At 45.6% G+C, this 20,866-nt stretch overlaps 1 pseudogene; it reads right to left on the minus strand.

Annotated features, from left to right (window-relative positions):
* LOC126267674 (carboxypeptidase B-like) overlaps positions 1-20,866 on the minus strand; it is a 73,099-nt pseudogene that overhangs the window by 33,216 nt on the left and 19,017 nt on the right.

Genomic DNA, 20,866 nt, shown 5'->3' on the forward strand with positions numbered 1-20,866 from the left:
CTTTTATGCACTCCCACTTCTCAGAACTCGACATGACCACAAACTCTCCGCGACGGCCTCATTCTTAATAAATGAACCTGTAATGAACACGATACTTTTCTTTAGAGATTCTCATCTTCCTCTAGTAGCTCTATATGGCACTGGTCCCATGGACTACAGTTGGTGAGGATTCTTCTAGTGAATGTCAGTCAGACATATGCCTTACCTTGTATTAGTTTTATGAGATCGCTCTACCTTAAATCGTTCTCTTTTAGAGAGGTGCTGGAATGGTTGAAAATGGTCAACCCCACAATTTTAAATAGTATTTCGGTATGGTAACGCCCACCACATTCGAATAAGACCATACGTAATCTTTTTCGGTGGTTCTAATGGATTTATTTGAGTCCTCAGTACAGTACCGACGTGCATCGATGTGATGTTTATCTCAGTGACCGACAAAAGAAGCGCTTGTGTGGTAAGCGTAGTTATTTAACAGCGTACAAAGATGTCAGTTCATTATGAGGACAGTACAGTCCCGTTAGCACTTTCCAGTTAATTAACGCGCATGACCCGTTACGAGATATTCAGCGCCATTGTCAATGTCACGGTGTAAATAAAGCTTTATTCACTCTGTCATGACGTTGCAACATTAAATACAAGGCGATATTTTCCGAACAGGAATTTACGCCTTGACAGCAAACATTTTAACCAAGATGAAACGCTTGGCATACAACATCCATGGTCCATGATCTCAGTTTATCGTCTAGCCGTACGATATACTATACAATGGGAGAGAGTGTCGTTTCGGTAAAAGGTGTATACGATACTGTAATAGTTTCAAGAGAAATGTTCATCATATTTAGCAGACAGTCGCAGGCGAATGAGTAAGGATTTTACAAATTATGTCTAGGTAGCTATGCCCGGCTCATATGTTAGTATTGATCGTACTTAGTTACATATAATTGTTGTAAATTTTGAACTTCCATCTTTTGGCTGTTATAGGGAACCAGACAATACACTCTTAGCTCTGGCAATACTCACATCATCGTAGCGCTGGTACTCGGTGAATGATATGCGGTCCTCGGGGCTTTTGGGGATGGATCTCACTAGCGTCAGATTTCGCTCCTTTTCGAAAATCCTGAAAATCGACATTGGTAGTACTTGTTTATCATAGAAATGATTCTGTTTATAATAGAATAATATAATAATAATAAGAGTAGTAGTAATAGTAATAATAATAATAATAAAATTTATTATTATTATTAATGCAAAAACAAGACATTGCAATACAATAACGAAGACGGAATGTCTATACCCAAGAGAATGTCTAGCATTAAACTACCTTCATTTTCTTTAGACTTTACCCCGTACTTACAGATAGTCGGCATTGTTAGTATCTACATCTACATCTACATCCATACTCCGCAAGCCACCTGACGGTGTGTGGCGGAGGGTACCTTGAGTACCTCTATCAGTTCTCCATTCTATTCCAGTCTCGTATTTTTCGTGGAAAGAAGGATTGTCGGTATGCTTCTGTGTAGGCTCTAATCTCTCTGATTTTATCCCCATGGTCTCTTCGCGAGATATACGTAGGAGGGAGCAATATACTGATTGACTCTTCGGTGAAGATATGTTCTCTAAACTTCAACAAAAGCCCGTACCGATCTACTGAGCGTCTCTCCTGCAGAGTCTTACACTGGAGTTTATCATCTCCGTAACGCTTTCGCGATTACTAAATGACCCTATAACGATGTGCGCTGCTCTCCGTAGGATGTTCTCTCTCTCTTCTAACAACCCTATCTGGTACGGATCTCACAGTGCTGAACAGTATTCAAGCAGTGGGCGAACAGGCGTACTGTAACCTACTTCCTTTGTTTTCGGATTGCATTTCCTTAGGATTCTTCCAACGAATCTCAGTCTGGCATCTGCTTTACCAACGATCAACTTTATATGATCATTCCATTTTAAATCACTCCTAATGCGTACTCCCAGATAATTTATGGAATTAACTGCTTCCAGTTGCTGACTTGCTATTTTGTAGATAAATGATAAGGGATCTATCTTTCTATGTATTCGCAGCATATTACACTTGTCTACATTGAGATTCAATTGCCATTCGCTGCAGATCCTCCTGCATTTCAGTACAATTTTCCATTGTTACAACCTCTCGATACACCACAGCATCATCCGCTAAAAGCCTCAGTGAACTTCCGATGTCATCCACCAGGTCATTTATGTATATTGTGAACAGCAACGATCCCACGACACTCCCCTGAGGCACACCTGAAATCACTCTTACTTCGGAAGACTTCTCTCCATTGAGAATGACATGCGTTCTGTTATCTAGGAACTCTTCAATCCAATCACACAATTGCTCTGAGAGTCCATATGCTCTTACTTTGTTCATTAAACGACTGGGGAACTGTACCGAACGCCTTGCGGAAGTCAAGAAACACGGCATCCACCTGTGAACCCGTGTCTATGGCCCTCTGAGTCTCGTGGACGAATAGCGCGAGCTGGGTTTCACACGACCGTCGTTTTCGAAACCCATGCTGATTTGGCATTGTTAATGTTAGAGGGTGGCCAGCTGCTATTCCTGTCACCTTCCTTCGCCCCTGAGTAGGAATTTGTGTACCCCAACCGTCTGCATCATGTCATGTAAAAGCGTGGGAACGTCATTTCATGTAAAAGTCTGGGAACGTTTTCTAAATGTATGCAAATAGTGTAATTGAGGGGGGGACTTGGGTACAAGCCCAGTAGTCATCTAGTAGGATGTGGAAAACCACCTGAAAACCACAGCTACGCTGGCCGGCACATTGGATCTCATCGTTAAACCGCTGGGCGAATTATATCTGGGGCCGGCACGCCTGCCCTAATCCCAGTAGAGGAGTGCTAACAGGTGCGGCTATCGTAGCGGCCTATAGCAGTATAATATATTCTAGATAAATAAGAAATACTAGAAAGCCAAAATATTAGGAAAATATTTGCCCACGAAAAACTGTGGCAGTTTGGAAATTACACAGTAATGATTAACGTTACGAAACATGTAAAACATACTAGAACTAGAGAGACAAACAAACTGGTACGTCTTGAGACATTTATATCAAATACAAGACGCTAGATTAACCAAAAGAAGACCTTACAACAGTTGTGGGATAAGATGTCTACAACTTGTATTCATGAAGTAAAAGAGCATTTAGAAAAAAATAATAATATAAAAGGCGAAGAAGCGACAGTCAGAGAAGCGTTTAGGGGAAAAATATCAAAAATGGAAGGATTCCAAGGTAGATGAGTGACAAAATAGGTGTGAAATCGTCAGAAGACAGGAAGAAGAAACGTAGTGAACAGATGAAAGAGTGCTGAAAGAAAGAACAAGGAATAAGGAGTTGAAATAGCACGTAGTCCTTAGTTGACACTTTAGAGAAGGAAATAATAATAATAATAATAATAATTATTATTATTATTATTATTATTATTATTCAAAATAGCTTCTGCAGGAGAGCTTCTGTAACGTTTGGAAGATAGGAGTCGAGGTACTGGCAGAAGTACAGCTGTGAGGACGGGGCGTAAATCGAGCTTGGGTAGCTCAGGTGGTAGAGCACTTGCCCGCGAAAGGCAAAGGTCCCGAGTTCGAGTCTCGGTTCTGCCAGGAAGTTTCATCATTATTGTTATTGCACGTACGTTTCTACTGGTCCACGAGATGTGCAACATCGGGAGGGGGGGGGGGGGTGGCGAAATTCATGGATCTCTAGTCCTTGAGCCAATGTCCTGGATTAAAATTCATATTTGTCAGCAGTGTCTCGTGATAGGGTCGTCGGATGGGTAGGTTAAACTGGGGCGTCCCCCTTGGTCCTCTTCATCAGGAGTAGGCTATGTGACGGCACCGGCTTTCACCCCCCCCCCCCCCCCTCACTCTCTCTCTTATCGTTTCTGCGCGAACACGAGGCTACACTACACGCATACCCATTAGTGTCACCTACACTTAACATATACTCTTCCACACACAGCTCTCATACTTCACCGAGGAACGCTGCCTGTAAGCGTGGATGCATAGAAAATACACTCCTGGAAATTGAAATAAGAACACCGTGAATTCATTGTTCCAGGAAGGGGAAACTTTATTGACACATTCCTGGGGTCAGATACATCACATGATCACACTGACAGAACCACAGGCACATAGACACAGGCAACAGAGCATGCACAATGTCGGCACTAGTACAGTGTATATCCACCTTTCGCAGCAATGCAGGCTGCTATTCTCCCATGGAGACGATCGTAGAGATGCTGGATGTAGTCCTGTGGAACGGCTTGCCATGCCATTTCCACCTGGCGCCTCAGTTGGACCAGCGTACGTGCTGGACGTGCTGACCGCGTGAGACGACGCTTCATCCAGTCCCAAACATGCTCAATGGGGGACAGATCCGGAGATCTTGCAGGCCAGGGTAGTTGACTTACACGTTCTAGAGCACGTTGGGTGGCACGGGATAGATGCGGATGTGCATTGTCCTGTTGGAACAGCAAGTTCCCTTGCCGGTCTAGGAATGGTAGAACGATGGGTTCGATGACGGTTTGGATGTACCGTGCACTATTCAGTGTCCCCTCGACGATCACCAGAGGTGTACGGCCAGTGTAGGAGATCGCTCCCCACACCAAGATTCCGGGTGTTGGCCCTGTGTGCCTCGGTCGTATGCAGTCCTGATTGTTCCGCTCACCTGCACGGCGCCAAACACGCATACGACCATCATTGGCACCAAGGCAGAAGCGACTCTCATCGCTGAAGACGACACGTCTCCATTCGTCCCTCCATTCACGCCTGTCGCGACACCACTGGAGGCGGGCTGCACGATGTTGGGGCGTGAGCGGAAGACGGCCTAACGGTGTGCGGGACCGTAGCCCAGCTTCATGGAGACGGTTGCGAATGGTCCTCGCCGATACCCCAGGAACAACAGTGTCCCTAATTTGCTGGGAAGTGGCGGTGCGGTCCCCTACAGCACTGCGTAGGATCCTAGGGTCTTGGCGTGCATCCGTGCGTCGCTGCGGTCCGGTCCCAGGTCGACGGGCACGTGCACCTTCCGCCGACCACTGGTGACAACATCGATGTACTGTGGAGACCTCACGCCCCACGTGTTGAGCAATTCGGCGGTACGTCCACCCGGCCTCCGGCATGCCCACTATACGCCCTCTCTCAAAGTCCGTCAACTGCACATACGTTTCACGTCCACGCCGTCGCGGCATGCTACCAGTGTTAAAGACTGCGATGGAGCTCCGTATGCCACGGCAAACTGGCTGACACTGACGGCGGCGGTGCGCAAATGCTGCGCAGCTAGCGCCATTCGACGGCCAACACCGCGGTTCCTGGTGTGTCTGCTGTGCCGTGCGTGTGATCATTGCTTGCACAGCCCTCTCCCAGTGTCCGGAGCAAGTATGGTGGGTCTGACACACCGGTGTCAATGTGTTCTTTTTTCCATTTCCAGGAGTGTAACTCTCCAATTAGGAAGCTGAACCTGTCCTTTGTGGTCTCCCAACAATACACCCAATACGACTATACTTCATTTTCATTGTCTCCGTCCGTCAGATCGTGTCGTTCCCTTCTCCTTAGGTTTTTATGGCAGCTGAAGTGTCCGCATCACCAGCGGTCTGGGGGTAAATTTAGTAATCGAAACGTCCTGGGTTCGTAACGCGGCCTTGCTTAAATTTTGATTATGATCACCGTTGACGGCTGAAGACTTCCGGCATAAGAAATCCCTCTCATTCTGCCAACGGCCTTTTCAAAGAGGACGGAGGATCGGGCCGGGTATTAGGGCACTCTCTTGCCATTAGTGTGGGAAACTACTCCTAAAGGTGGAATAATCAAAGGCATGAGGGAGCAGAAAGCTGTGGAAACCACTGCAGTAAAGACAAATAACGTGTATTCACAGGACCTGTGGCCTATAACTGAAAAAGTGACATGATGATCTCTCCATATGATTCCGGAATAGTCCCCCACTCAGATCTTTGGGAGGGGACTGCCGACGGGAACGTGACCACAAGGAAAATATTGAATAACCAAGGAAAGTATAACGTTCTACAAGTCGGGCCGTGGAATGTCAGAAGCTTGAACGTGATGGGGAAGCTGGAACATATGAAAAGGGAAATGCCAAAGCTCAATCTAGATATAGTAGATGAAACAGAAGATATAAAGAAAATATGTGAGGATACTGAAAGGGCAATACAAAGTGTAAATGGATATTAAATCTAATAGTCGTGGGGGACTGGAATGCAGATGTAAGGGAAGGAGTAGAAGAAATGGTTATAGGGCAATATGGGCTTGGGACAATTATGAAGGAGCAGAAAGACTAACTGAGTTATGTAATAAATTTCAGCTAGTAACAGCGAATCAAGAATCACAAGAGGAGGAGGTATACTTGAAAAAGGCCGCATGATACGGGAAAGTTTCGGTCGAATTACATTATGGTCAGACAGAGATTCCGAAATCAGATACTGGATTGTAAGGCATACCCAGGAGCAGATATAGACTCAGATCACAATGAGTAGTGATGAAGAGTAGGCTGAAGTTTAAAAGATTATTCAGGAAGAATCGGTATGCAAAGAAATGGGATACAAAAGTACTAACGAGTGACGAGATAGGCTTTAAGTTACCTAAGGCTATAGATGCAGCAATAGGGTATATCATGGTAGGCAGTACAGTTGAAGAGGAATGAACATCTCTGACGAGGGCAGTCACAAAAGTTGGAAACAAAAACATAGGTACAAAGAAGGTAACTGCAAAGAAACCATGGGTAACAGAAGAAATACTTCAGTTTATCGATAGAACAAGGAAATACAAAAATGTTCAAGGAATTCAGGAGTACAGAAATACAAGTCACTGAGGAATGAAATAAGTAGGAATTGCTGGGAAACTAGGACGAAATACCTGCATGAAAAATGCGAAAAAATCGAAAAAGAAATGATCGTCAGAAGGAATCGTTCAGCATACAGCAAAGTCAAAATAACCTTCGGTGAAATTGAACGCAAGGTGGTAACATTAAGAGTACAATGAGAAATCCAATGTTAAACGCAAGGAGAGGGTAGGTAGGCGGAAAGAGGTGGAAAGGCCTCTATAGGGAGAAGTTTCGTTTAGAAGAAGAAACAGGAGTCAATTTAGAAGACATAGCGGATCCAGATTGCAATCAGAATTTAAAAGAGCTCTGGAGAACTTAAGATCAAATAAGGCAGAAGGGACCGATAACATTCCATCAGAATTTCTAAAATCATTAGGGGAAGTGGCAACAAAACGACTATTCTCGTTGGTGTGTAGAATATATAAGTCTGGCAATATACCATCTGACTTTCGGAAAAATATCATCCACATTATTCCGAAGACTGCAAGAGCTGACAAGTGCGAGAATTATCGCACAATCAGCTTAACAGCTCATGCATGCAAGTTGCTGACAAAAATAATATGCAGAAAAATGAAAAAGAAAATTGCGGATGTGTTAGATGTTGATCAGTTGGACATCAGAAAATGTAAAGGCAACAGAGAGGCAATTCTGACGTTGCGGTTGATAATGGAAGCAAGTCTAAAGAAAAATCAGCCACTTTCATAGGATTTGTCGACCTGGAAAAGTGTTAGACAATGTAAAATGGTGTAAGATGTTCAAAATTCTGAGAAAAGTAGGGGAAAGCTATAGAGAGAAACAGGTAATATACAATATGATTCTTGAGTTTCTCCCGGCGTATTTGATAAACAAAATATCCACGGGTGTACTGCCGGTCTATAGTGTCCAACGGGCACAATATTTCGGCGATCAAACATGTCGCCATCATCAGGTGAACTGACGGACTGAGCTCCTGTGAACGTGCCGGCACGGAGATCCGTACGCTATGGCTGCTCAGGGGGAAATGGGATCGGTCGCGGCGGCGGCCGATTTAAATACCCTCCGCCCGCGGCGCGCTCCCTCCGCCGTCCGCGCCCCGCGCCACGGTCTCGCGGTGGAACAGATTGCGACGGCGTCTGAGATGACGTCGGTGTGATGGCTCTGTCCGCCGTGGTCGTCACAACTATGCGTTTGCTCGATTTACTCTTGATTAACCCAATCGCTGGTTCCCAAGCCTTGCTAAGATTATAGCCACAGTCACGGTTTATGAGGTCGTCATTGGTGCGAATTTCGATGGCCTCTCTAACAACGCTGTCCCAGTATCTCGACGTCTGTACCAGAATCCTCGTGTGGTCATACTCCATAGCGTGATTTTCCGACAAACAATGTTCAGCGACCGCCGACTTGCTCGGATACATTAGTCGAGTGTGCCTCTGGTGTTCACGGCATCGATCCTCGACAGTACGCATCGTCTGACCAATATACGACTTGCCACATTGACAAAAAAAATGGTTCAAATGGCTCTGAGCACTATGGGACTCAACTGCTGTGGTCATTAGTCCCCTAGAACTTAGAACTACTTAAACCTAACTAACCTAAGGACATCACACACATCCATGCCCGAGGCAGGATTCGAACCTGCGACAGTAGCAGTCGCACGGTTCCGGACTGCGCGCCTAGAACCGCGAGACCACCGCGGCCGGCTGCCACATTGACACGGAATCTGGTACACGCCAGCCTTCCTCAAACCGAGGTCATCTTTGGCGCTCCCCACCAGTGCACGAGTTTTATTCGGAGGACAAAACACAGTTCCGACCCGGTGTTTCTTCAGAATGCGGGCGATTTTCCCCGAGAGCGCGCCTGTGTATGGAATAAATGCAGTGCCTACCTCCTCCCTCGTGACTTCATCCATATCAACAGGTTGTGCTGCAGTGGTTGGGCGGAGAGCACGTTGGATCTGCCACTCTGAGTACCCATTTTTTCGAAACACAGTTCTCAGATGTTCCAATTCCTGGGGTAGACTCTCTGTGTCAGAGATAGTGCGCGCCCTATGTACTAGAGTTTTAAGTACCCCATTCCTCTGTGAAGGGTGGTGGCAGCTGTCTGCGTGCAAATACAGATCAGTGTGTGTTGTCTTTCGATACACCCCATGACCTAGGGTGCCGTCAGCCCTTCTCCTGACCAAGACGTCAAGGAAAGGTAATTTACCCTCCTTTTCAGTCTCCATAGTGAATTTGATGTTGGGGTGTATGGAGTTTAGATGTGTAAGGAAGTCAAGGAGTTTATCCATACCATGTGGCCAGATGACGAACGTGTCGTCCACGTAACGGAAAAACCATCTCTGCAGGTTCCGTGCAAGACTGTCATCAATTTGAGTGGCATGGTGTTGAGTGATGATGCGGTCTCGGTTTTGCAGAAAGGTCTCAACTTCGCTCCCACCCCCAAGTCCACTCCGGTCGCAGAAATTGTTAGTGCTGTTGAACAGGTTGCAGCTCGACTTCCGCCAGAATCAGCCGAGGAAATACGTCGTGAAACTTGTCGTGCGTTGACGAAATCCAAGCCGATGAAGTCAAATATCAGCAGTAAAGAGAGGGCGGCCATTCGTGATCTGAGGGAACGCTCTGAAATAGTTGTCTTACCGGCTGACAAAGGCAATGCTACAGTTGTTGTCTCCCGTAAGGACTACACGGATAAGATGCAGAGCCTGCTAAATGACGATTCCTACCGGAAGATCAGCGTTGACCCTACAAAGAAGGTGGAGAACAAGACGAGGGTTCTTCTCAAGGACGCAGATTTACCGGAGGGTGACGCTAAGAAATTGTTACCCCAAGGTCCGGTACCGCCTAGACTATATGGACTCCCGAAGGTTCACAAAGAGGGGGTACCATTACGCCCCATTGTCAGCAACATCAGGGCACCTACATATTTGTTGGTCAAATACCTGACGGGAATATTAAGTCCTTATGTGGGTAAATGCCCTCATCACATCCGTAATTCCGTGGATTTTGTTAAACGCCTTGATAGCTTCAGGTTGGATGAGTCAGATATCATGGTGAGTTTTGACGTCGTTTCCTTGTTTACGAGGGTACCCCTGCGAGAGTCGCTAGAGTTGATTGGTCAGAGGATTGACGAGAACACCACTGAACTTTTTAGGCATGTCTTGACTTCCACGTATTTTCTTTTTAATGGAGAATACTACGAACAAACGGAGGGAGTCGCCATGGGTAGCCCACTCTCACCGGTGGTGGCGAATTTGTACATGGAGAACTTCGAGGAGGAAGCCCTGTCGTCATCCGAATGGAAACCTACTTGCTTTTTCCGTTACGTGGACGACACGTTCGTCATCTGGCCACATGGTATGGATAAACTCCTTGACTTCCTTACACATCTAAACTCCATACACCCCAACATCAAATTCACTATGGAGACTGAAAAGGAGGGTAAATTACCTTTCCTTGACGTCTTGGTCAGGAGAAGGGCTGACGGCACCCTAGGTCATGGGGTGTATCGAAAGACAACACACACTGATCTGTATTTGCACGCAGACAGCTGCCACCACCCTTCACAGAGAAATGGGGTACTTAAAACTCTAGTACATAGGGCGCGCACTATCTCTGACACAGAGAGTCTACCCCAGGAATTGGAACATCTGAGAACTGTGTTTCGAAAAAAAAATGGGTACTCAGAGTGGCAGATCCAACGTGCTCTCCGCCCAACCACTGCAGCACAACCTGTTGATATGGATGAAGTCACGAGGGAGGAGGTAGGCACTGCATTTATTCCATACACAGGCGCACTCTCGGGGAAAATCGCCCGCGTTCTGAAGAAACACCGTGTCAGAACTGTGTTTTGTCCTCCGAATAAAACTCGTGCACTGGTGGGGAGCGCCAAAGATGACCTCGGTTTGAGGAAGGCTGGCGTGTACCAGATTCCGTGTCAATGTGGCAAGTCGTATATTGGTCAGACGATGCGTACTGTCGAGGATCGATGCCGTGAACACCAGAGGCACACTCGACTAATGTATCCGAGCAAGTCGGCGGTCGCTGAACATTGTTTGTCGGAAAATCACGCTATGGAGTATGATCGCACGAGGATTCTGGTACAGACGTCGAGATACTGGGACAGCGTTGTTAGAGAGGCCATCGAAATTCGCACCAATGACGACCTCATAAACCGTGACTGTGGCTATAATCTTAGCAAGGCTTGGGAACCAGCGATTGGGTTAATCAAGAGTAAATCGAGCAAACGCATAGTTGTGACGACCACGGCGGACAGAGCCATCACACCGACGTCATCTCAGACGCCGTCGCAATCTGTTCCACCGCGAGACCATGGCGCGGGGCGCGGACGGCGGAGGGAGCGTGCCGCGGGCGGAGGGTATTTAAATCGGCCGCCGCCGCGACCGAACCCAGTTCCCCCTGAGCAGCCATAGCGTACGAATCTCCGTGCCGGCACGTTCACAGGAGCTCAGTCCGTCAGTTCACCTGATGATGGCGACATGTTTGATCGCCGAAATATTGTGCCCGTTGGACACTATAGACCGGCAGTACACCCGTGGATATTTTGATAATATACAATATGTTCAAGATACAAGAGGGAATAATAATTGTGGAAGACAAAGAACGAAGTACTCGAACTAAAAGCGATGTAAGACAGGGGTGTAATCTTTCGCCCCTACTGTTCAATTTGTACATCGAAGAGGAAATGACGGAAATAAAAGACAGGTTCAGGAGTGGAACTAAAATTCAAGGTCAAACGACATCAATGACAATTTCCCTGATGACATTGCTATCCTGAGTAAAAATAAAGAATAATTATTTGATCTGCTGAATGGAATGAACAGTCTAATTCGTAGAGAACTTGGCTTGAGAGTAAATCGAAGAAAGACGAAAGTAATGGTTCAAATGGCTCTGAGCACTACGGGACTCAACTGCTGTGGTCATCAGTCCCCTAGAACTTAGAACTACTTAAACCTAACTAACCTAAGGACATCACACACACCAATGCCCGAGGCAGGATTCGAACCTGCGACCGTAGCAGCAGCGCGGCTCCGGACTGGAGCGCCTAGAACCGCACGGCCACCACGGCCGGCCACGAAAGTAATGAGAAGTAGCAGAAATGAGTGCAGGAGAAACGTGACAATTGATGATCACGATGTAGATGAAATTAAGGAATTCTGTTATCTAGGCAACGTAATAAACAATAACTGATGGAGCAAGGAGGACATCAAATTCACACTAGCACTGGTAAAAAGTGAATTGCTGGCCAAAAGAAGTCTGCTAGTATCAAACATAGACCTTAATATGAGACAGAAATTTCTTTGTGTGTACGATTGGAACACAGGATTCTATGGTAGTGAAACATGGACTTGGGAAAACCGGAACAGAAGAGAATAGAAGCATTTGAGTTGTGGTGCTACAGACGAATGTTGAAAATTATGTGGACTGATAAGATAAGGTATGAGGAGGTTCTGCCCAGAATCGGAGAGCAAAAGAATATGCGGAAAACTCTGTCAAGAAGAAGGGACAGGATTGTAGGACACCTCTTAAGACATCAGGGAATGACTCCCACGGTACTAGAGGGAACTGAGATGAAGAGGTTGGCACAGGAGAGGAATTCGTGGCGGGCCGCATCAAACCAGTCAGAAGACTGATGACTCAGAAACAAAACTGTTCAGTCATGACTATCGTACCTAATTTTGTTTCCTGGCTAATATATCAGGTTGTGTTATCCTTGCTTCCTTCAGGGCCTCCTTTAATATCAATCCGTTTCATCCGTTACACAGTTTCCTTTTTACCAATATTGCGAAATTCGTAGAACTACGCAGCCTTCCTTGTTAATCTGTTTGGAGCCATTCTTTTAATTTTCCATGGAATTTTAGAACGAGGTTCTGCGTATCTGAATTTATGTTGGTATAATCTTCAAGTTCTTTGTTTGAGCTTGGTCTATACATCCTTACTTCAGTATACGATGACAGACTGAAATGTAATGCTTGTGAATATTTTATGAGAATACTGTAAATGTGTTCGAATAAAACAATAGTTATTAACATACTGCCTCACCATTCCTCATGTCCACACATTTATTTCTCAGCATTTCTCCCAATTAAACACCCGTTTGATGACACCGTCACTGTGGAATATTTGTCTTTCTCGACGACACCTACCGGCAATATATATAGCAGCACGTTTCTGAACTGCTTCGATGTTTTCCTTTAATTCAAATTGTATCCCAAACATTTGAGCAATACTTAAGAATAGATCCCACTGGCGTTCAGTACACCGACTCCTTCATACATGAGCTACATTTTCCTAAAGTTCCCCCAATGAACCAAAGTCTATCATTCGATTTCTCTAATATCGTCCTTACGTAGTCCTTCCATGTGACACCATTTTGAAAAACCTCTAGAGATTTACTCGACGTGTGTGTGTCAAGCAGCACACTATTAATGTTGCATTTAGACTTTACAGAATCGATATTCCCACTGAACTGCATTAACTTACGTATTTTACGTTTAGACCACTCTGTCAGTCGTCACACCAACTACACTTGTGTCCAAAATTAACGGAAAAGACTGCTATGTCCCCGTCCTGTGACTAATTCACGATATGTGCGTATGTTCGAGTTGTGCACGGAAGATGTCATTTCCGTCAACGGCAAACCACACCAACGATGGGAATGAGCGTTTGGCGTCATTGGCCGGGAGGCCCCTTACAGGGCAGGTCCGGCCGCCTTGGTGCAGGCGTTATAACATTCGACGCCACTTTGGGCGACCTACGCGCCGGTTGGGGATGAAACGATGATAAAGACAACACAACGCCCAGTTCCTGAGGGGAGAAAATCCCCAACTCAGCCGGGAATCGAACCAGGGCCCGTAGGACGGAAATCCGTCACGCTGACCACTCAGCTATCGGGGCGGACACACCAACGATGAAGTCACGGCTCTTATCAAACGGACTAGTGTTTACCGGGTAGTCCCACATCCACAATCGCTGTGTATACAGTCACAGACGGCGCAGTATGGCACAGAGAAGACGCCTACCAGAATCTCTGCGGTGGAGGGCCACAGCAAAAATGGAAACAGGACAGTCGCGAGCTCATCTGGCCCGATGGCTTTACGTGAATCATTCTGATGTTTCTCGGATGTGGCGACAGTTTATAGAGACCTAAACTGTATCCCGAAGACGAGGGCACAACGAGAGGACCATTAGTTGGTTGTAAGGGCACGACAGTACCATCTTAGTATTGCGCAGCTACTGGAATCTGACCTCGCAGCATCCACAACGATGCAGAGAATGCTTCGACATAGTGAAATTCATTGTCGGAGACCTGCTATATGTGTGCCTCTGACTCATCTTCACAGAAGGGAACAAAAAAATGATTCAAATGGCTCTGAGCACTATGGGACTTAACATCGATGGTCATCTGTCCCCTAGAACTTAGAACTACTTAAACCTAACTAACCTAAGGACATCACACAACACCCAGCCATCACGAAGCAGAGAAAATCCCTGACCCCGCAAGGAATCGAACCCGGCAGCCCGGGAGTGGGAAGCGGAAACGCTACTGCATGACCACGAGATGCGGGCCAGAAGGGAACATAAAATGGAGCCGTCTACATGCCATCTGGACAGTCGAACAGTGCGCCAAAGTTCTTTTCACAGATGAGTCCCGATTTGGTCTGGGGAGTGATTCTCGACGGATCCGCATCTGAAGTGGAACATGATTTCGAGACCCGAATATTGTGATAAGAGACCGATATCGAGGAGGATCGCTAATGGTGTGAGCACGGATTATGTTAACTACTGGAACACCCCTTCATGAAATTTTACGGGGGAATCAGCAAGATTTAATAGCTGACAGGTAATGGGACGAGATCTTGGAACCTCATGTACGGTTGTTGCGATGTAGTGTGCGTCCAGACGTCGTACTGATGGACGGTAATGCTCGATCTAATAGAGCACGAGTGCTTGTTATTTTCTTGAAAATAGAAAATATTGCATGCATGGCGTGGCCTACTCGCTCTCCCTATTTGAATCCCACTGAGAATGTCTGGGATGCACTTGGGAGACGGATTGCATCCCGTGAATATCCACGAACCACTCTCCAGGACATGGGAGCAGCCCCGCAGGAAGAGTGGGCATTATACCATGACATTGACGACTTTATTTGCAGCATGCACTGTCGTTGGCAGGCCTGTATTTTTACGAGAGGTGGTCACACACCACAGTGAGCACATTAGCCAGTTGTCGGAATTTGTGTGCAAACCTGTTAAGTTGGAAAGAAACGAAGAATATTATCGTCTACTGTTATGCATGTTGCGGTTGTTCACATTTTCTGTACTTTATGTTATTTCCACTCTAATATCGCCTTTTTACACTGTTGTGTGGCAAAATAAACGCACCCTTGGAAAACAGGTTTTTGCTTTAAGTTTGGACACCAGTGCACACAGAAAGTAACAGCATTCACATCACACTTTCCTGGGGCATTCCAGACGATGCACTTGTCTCTGACGAGCACTGGCCGTCGAGAATAATTGATCTGTTTACCGTCTCCATTTCATTTCCATACAGGAATACTTCCGAGACAGATTTCTTCAGAAAATGCTTCTTAACACTTACATTTATAATCGATGTCAACAAATTCCTCTTTCCCAGAAATGATATCCTTGCAATAATCAGTGTGCATTTTATACCCTCTCAATTTCGGTCATTACCAGCTACTTTGCCGCCGAAATAACGAAACCCATCTATTACTTTTAGTGTGTCACTCTTACCTAATTCCCCCACCATATACGCTACGTGTAGGAGAGATGTGAAATGAAAGAGGTCTATCAAAGAGCTTTGAAACTTACTGCTCGAGATCGTCGATGAGCACGTGGTGCAGCACTCCGTGGCGGTCGAGGACTCCCCGGAAGTGGTCGTGCATGTGCGGCGGCACCCTCACGTCCACGGGGTGGCCGGCGCGGTGGGCTCGCGACCAGAAGTCGAGCGCCGGGTGATCCCGCAGCTGAGACAGCGCCTGCAGCTGCTCCTCCGTCGGCACCAGCCGGTAGACTTTGTGTCTGCCACAGAAACACGACAACTGCCTCGTTATGTTCTTCCTGATATCTATTTAAACAAATGCATTACTTGAGGACTGCGGAGGAACTGCCATATCATAGCGTTTGTGAAAAATGAAGCACCGCGGACGAAATATACCCTGCCGGAAAAAAAAATTAGTACGCCTGCTGACGAAATATGCCATCTGGGGATAGTAGGTGTACTGATAATAGTTTCAACGTCATCCGCCAACAGATGGTATAGTGGCATAGTTACCAGAGCGACATCTGAGTCTACCCTGTCACAGAGAATGTTCATTGCCAGCCTCAGTGTGGTGCAAAGGTGTGAAGCAAGTAGACAACTATGCCACTCAGAAAGAGTCTTAAAGGAGTCGAATTGTGGCCTTCCAAATGGAGGAACTGTCCTTTCGGAGAACTGCCACACGCACTGGACGTGTTACGTCAGTGGTGCAGCGATGCTGGTATCAGTAGTCACGTGAACGTTCTCACACCAGTAGACATGGTTCTGGACGTCCACGCAGAACAGCCGCCCGCCAGGATCATCTTGATATGAGGAGAGCTACCATGGTTCAGATGAGAGGGCTTGTGAGTCCAGGCGTGTTAAAACAAACTGTTACGAACCGGTTGTTAGCAGTGGGTCCCCGGGCACGCACTCCTCTGCCCATGTTCCACTCACGCTACAGCATCGACGTGCACGGCTCGACTAATGCCATCAGAGGATTACTTGGAAGATGAAATGGCCCGTCTTGGTCTTCAGGGATAAAAGCAGATTCTGCCTGCACGCAAGTGATGGTCGTTTGCGCGTACGAAGTAGATCTGATGAGAGCTATCTTGCAGAGTGCGTTCCTCCAAAACACAGTGGCCCCAAACCAATTTTAAAGGTGTGGGGTGCGATAGGTTATAACCCTTGTTCACGTTTGGTGTTTCTGGAGGGGACGCTAACCAGCACACGATACGTGCAGAATGTTGTGAGACCCGTTCTTTTGCCGTTCTTGCAACAGGAAGGTGATGCAATGTTCCAACAAGATAATGCTCGTCCACACAATGCCTGTGAAACATTACGTGCTCTGCCAGACGTGCAGCAACAACCATCTCCGGACTTGTCTCCAGTCGACAGGGTCGAGAAGTGGCTCCTGCGACTTGTCAACAACTCACACAGAACTACGAATACAGATCGAGCATGTGCCATAAGGTGTTGAAGCGATGCAAGGGGCAAAAAATTTGTTATAAAAGTCAGTAAATTACTCAACGTACAGTATTTTTCAGTACAGGTATTTCGTTCATTCCAAGCAAGTGTGGATTCGTAACGTCATCGTTCAGACATGAGTCGACTGTAATCTGAATCCGTTTTAGCAAACTAATAGTTTCTTTCCGGCGATAAAATTGTACTGATTATGAAATACCAGTTCTTGAAGTTTATTCACAATCAGAAATGTTTAATTAGTAATTACATGCCGTAATCTATTTGTTTAATATAAAGGTGTTTTGAATTTTGTTTGCATAAAAGAGTGTGAATTTATGTGCGGCTTTTACTCTGAGACGAGCTATCACTTAGAGTGCTAAAAGTGCGCGTGTACAGTTCTCTGACCTATGTGGTGAATTTTATTTTATGATCTTCACCCGAATGGAGAGAAAATCCAGTTTTATTTAAACTTTACGTGAGATAGACACATCACGCTATTACTAAAGAGTAGTTTAGCCCATCAGGGAAAACTGAAACCTGCGCGCTCGATTTCAAAAACGTTACACGCCAGTGTGTGATCGAGCTGTCTAGTAAATCGCGTACAATAGTTGCAAATGCGTTTGGACTTAATGCACGAAGTTGGAAATTAATTTTGGGACAAGTGCTGATCTTGACAAAAAATGAACCGAAAGTTTCTTAGAAATATCGAGGTCCAGTTTTAATTGAGATACGTAGCACCTTGCTGATTGCCGGCCGGTGTGGCCGTGCGGTTCTAGGCGCTTCAGTCTGGAACCACGTGACCGCTATGGTCGCAGGTTCGAATCCTGCCTCGGGCATGGATGTGTATGGTGTCCTTAGGTTAGTTAGGTTTAAGTAGGTCTAAGTTCTAGGGGACTGATGACCACAGATGTTAAGTCCCATAGTGCTCAGAACCATTTGAACCATTTGAACCTTGTTGATTACGTTTCCCAGCAACACTTAAAGCAGATTAATTAATTCATTAGAACGATTTGTGACGTAGTTAAGGGCTCATTACACACACAAAATGTTACACGAAGTTTTCTGGCCGCAGAGAGTATGAGAGTGTTTTTCCTTCCATAAATGCCAATAAACCGGTAGTTTCAAAAGTTAAGTTATTCACTGTTGTGTAACTTCATTGATTGCCCCACGCCACTACTGAAAGTGTTGTATCGTGTCTCTTCACAAGAGATCTCAAGAAGCCGGAATAAACAAGAAGAAGAAAAAGACTAAAGAAGAGGACGTTATTTGCCACCTGTGCAATCGACGAGACGCCAGGGTCAGCCCAGGGTAGGCTACACAACGTAATAACATGGGCGTCTCAGCGTTGGTCGATACTTAGTACTTCTGAAACACTTGTGCAACTGATATGTAAATGCAATCATTACATGTACTCCGTGTAAACAGCAATAAATCTTGGGTGAACTGGAAACCTCTAAATGGGTGGACAATATTTTTGCCAACAGTGTACACCTGGAAATAATATACAGCCCGTTTGACGATTGTATTGACTGAGCTCGGCGTTAAACACTGACGTTCCCCGTCACGCAAAACAGTGTACTGCTGAGCCTGCCCCGTTAGTTCAAGAAGTTTCGTGACTGGTTTAACAAAAAAAGTTAATATTGTGGTTTTAATGTTTCAGATGTTCTGCACAGTGTGGTCCATTGATAGTGACTGGGCAAAATATCTCACGAAATAAGCGTCAAATGAAAAAATTACAAAGAACGAAACTTGTCTAGCACGAAGGAGAAAACAGATGGCGCTGTGGTTGGCCCGCTAGATTGCGCTGCCATAGGCCGAACGGATTCAACTGCGTTTTTTTTTTTGTTTTTGTTTTTTTTCATAGGAACAACCATTTATTATTACATGTTTGTGTAGCCCGTAAAGAAATATTAATATTTTAGTTGGACCCCTTTTTTCGATTTATGATAGATGGCGCTGTAATAGTGACAAACGTATAAGTACGTGGTATCACGCAACATTCCGCCAGTGGGGACGTTTACCAATTGCGGAAAAGGTCGATATCGTGTTGATGTATGGCTATTATGATCAAAATGCCAAACTGGCTTGTGCTATATATGCTGTTCGGTATCCTGGACGACATCATCCAAGTGTCCGGACCGTTCGCCGGGTAGTTACATTATTTAAGGAAACAGGAAGTGTTCAGCCACATGTGAAACGTCAACCGCGACATGCAACAAATGATGATGCCCAAGTAGGTGTTGTAGCTACTGTCGCGGCTAATCCGTACATTAGTGGCAGACAAATTGTGCGAGCATCGGGAATATAAAAAACGTCGGTGTTGAGAATGCTACATCAACATCGATTGAACCCGTACCATATTCTTATGCACCAGAAATTGCGTGGCGACGACTTTTAACGTCGTGTACAGTTCTGCCACTGGGCACAAGAGACGACAGATTTTTTGCACGTGTTCTATTTAGCGACGAAGTGTAATTTACCAACAGCGGTAACCTAAACGGCATAATACGCACTATTGGGCAACGGAAAATCCACGATGACTGTGACAAGTGGAATATCAGCGACCTTGGCCGGTTAATGTATGGTGTGGCATTATGGGAGGAAGGATAATTGGCCCCCATTTTATCGATGGCAATGTAAATGGCGCAATTTATGCTGATTTCCTACGTAATATTCTACCGACGTTACTACAAGATGTTTCACTGCATGACAAAATGCTGATGTTCTTCCAACATGATGGATGTCCGGCACATAGCTCGCGTGCGGTTGAAGCGGTATTGGATAGCAAATTTCATGACAGGTGGATTGGTCGTCGAAGCACCATACCATGGCCCGCACGTTCACCGGATCTGGCGTCCCCCGATTTGTTTCTATGGGGAAAGTTGAAGGATGTTTGCCATCGTGAGCCACCGACAACGCCTGACAACATGCGTCAACGCATTGTCAATGCATGTGCAAACATTACGGAAGGCAAACTACTAGCTGTTGAGAGGAATGTCGTTACACGTATTGCCAAATGCATAAAGGTTGACGGACATCATTTTGAGCATTTATTGCATCAATGTTGTATTTACAGGTAATCACGCTGTAACAGCATGCGTTCTCAGAAATGATAAGTTCACAAAGGTACATGTATCACATTGGAACAACCGAAATAAAATGTTTAAACCTACCTAAGTTCTGTATTTTAATTTAAAAAACCTATCTGCTACCAACTGCTCGTCTAAAATTGTGAGCCATATGTTTGTGACTATTCAGCGCCATCTATAACAAAGCGAAAAAAGTGGTCCAACTAAAACATTCATATTTCTTTACGTACTACACGAATATGTAATAAAATATGGGGGTTCCTATTTAAAAAGAAAAACTCTGTTGATATCCGTTTGACCTATGGTACCGCCAGCTAGCCAATAGCGCCATCTGGTTTCCCCCTTCAAGCTAGACAAGTTTCGTTCTTTGTAGTTTTTTCGTTTCATGCTTGTTTCGTGAGATATTTGGCCCAGTCACTATCAATGGACCACCCTGTATAGTCCCCCCTGACTTGAATACAACGCGCAGAATGTCCATTCAGCAATGTGAATCTCTAAGAAAAATATTTCTTTGGGATATTGTTCAACTCGTATTGACTTGAATGTCGGTTTTGTCGTCAAAACATTGATCCTTTATGTGAATTCCTACGCTTCGTCGTTTTATGGCAGATACCAACTGATTACACCAGGTCTCTTCACCCACAGTGCAGTTTTCCAAAACAAGTCGCAGGAGACATCCATGAGTTGTTTTTGT

This window comes from Schistocerca gregaria, chromosome 4 (assembly GCF_023897955.1).
Source record: "Schistocerca gregaria isolate iqSchGreg1 chromosome 4, iqSchGreg1.2, whole genome shotgun sequence".
Taxonomy (NCBI): Eukaryota; Metazoa; Arthropoda; class Insecta; order Orthoptera; family Acrididae; genus Schistocerca; species Schistocerca gregaria.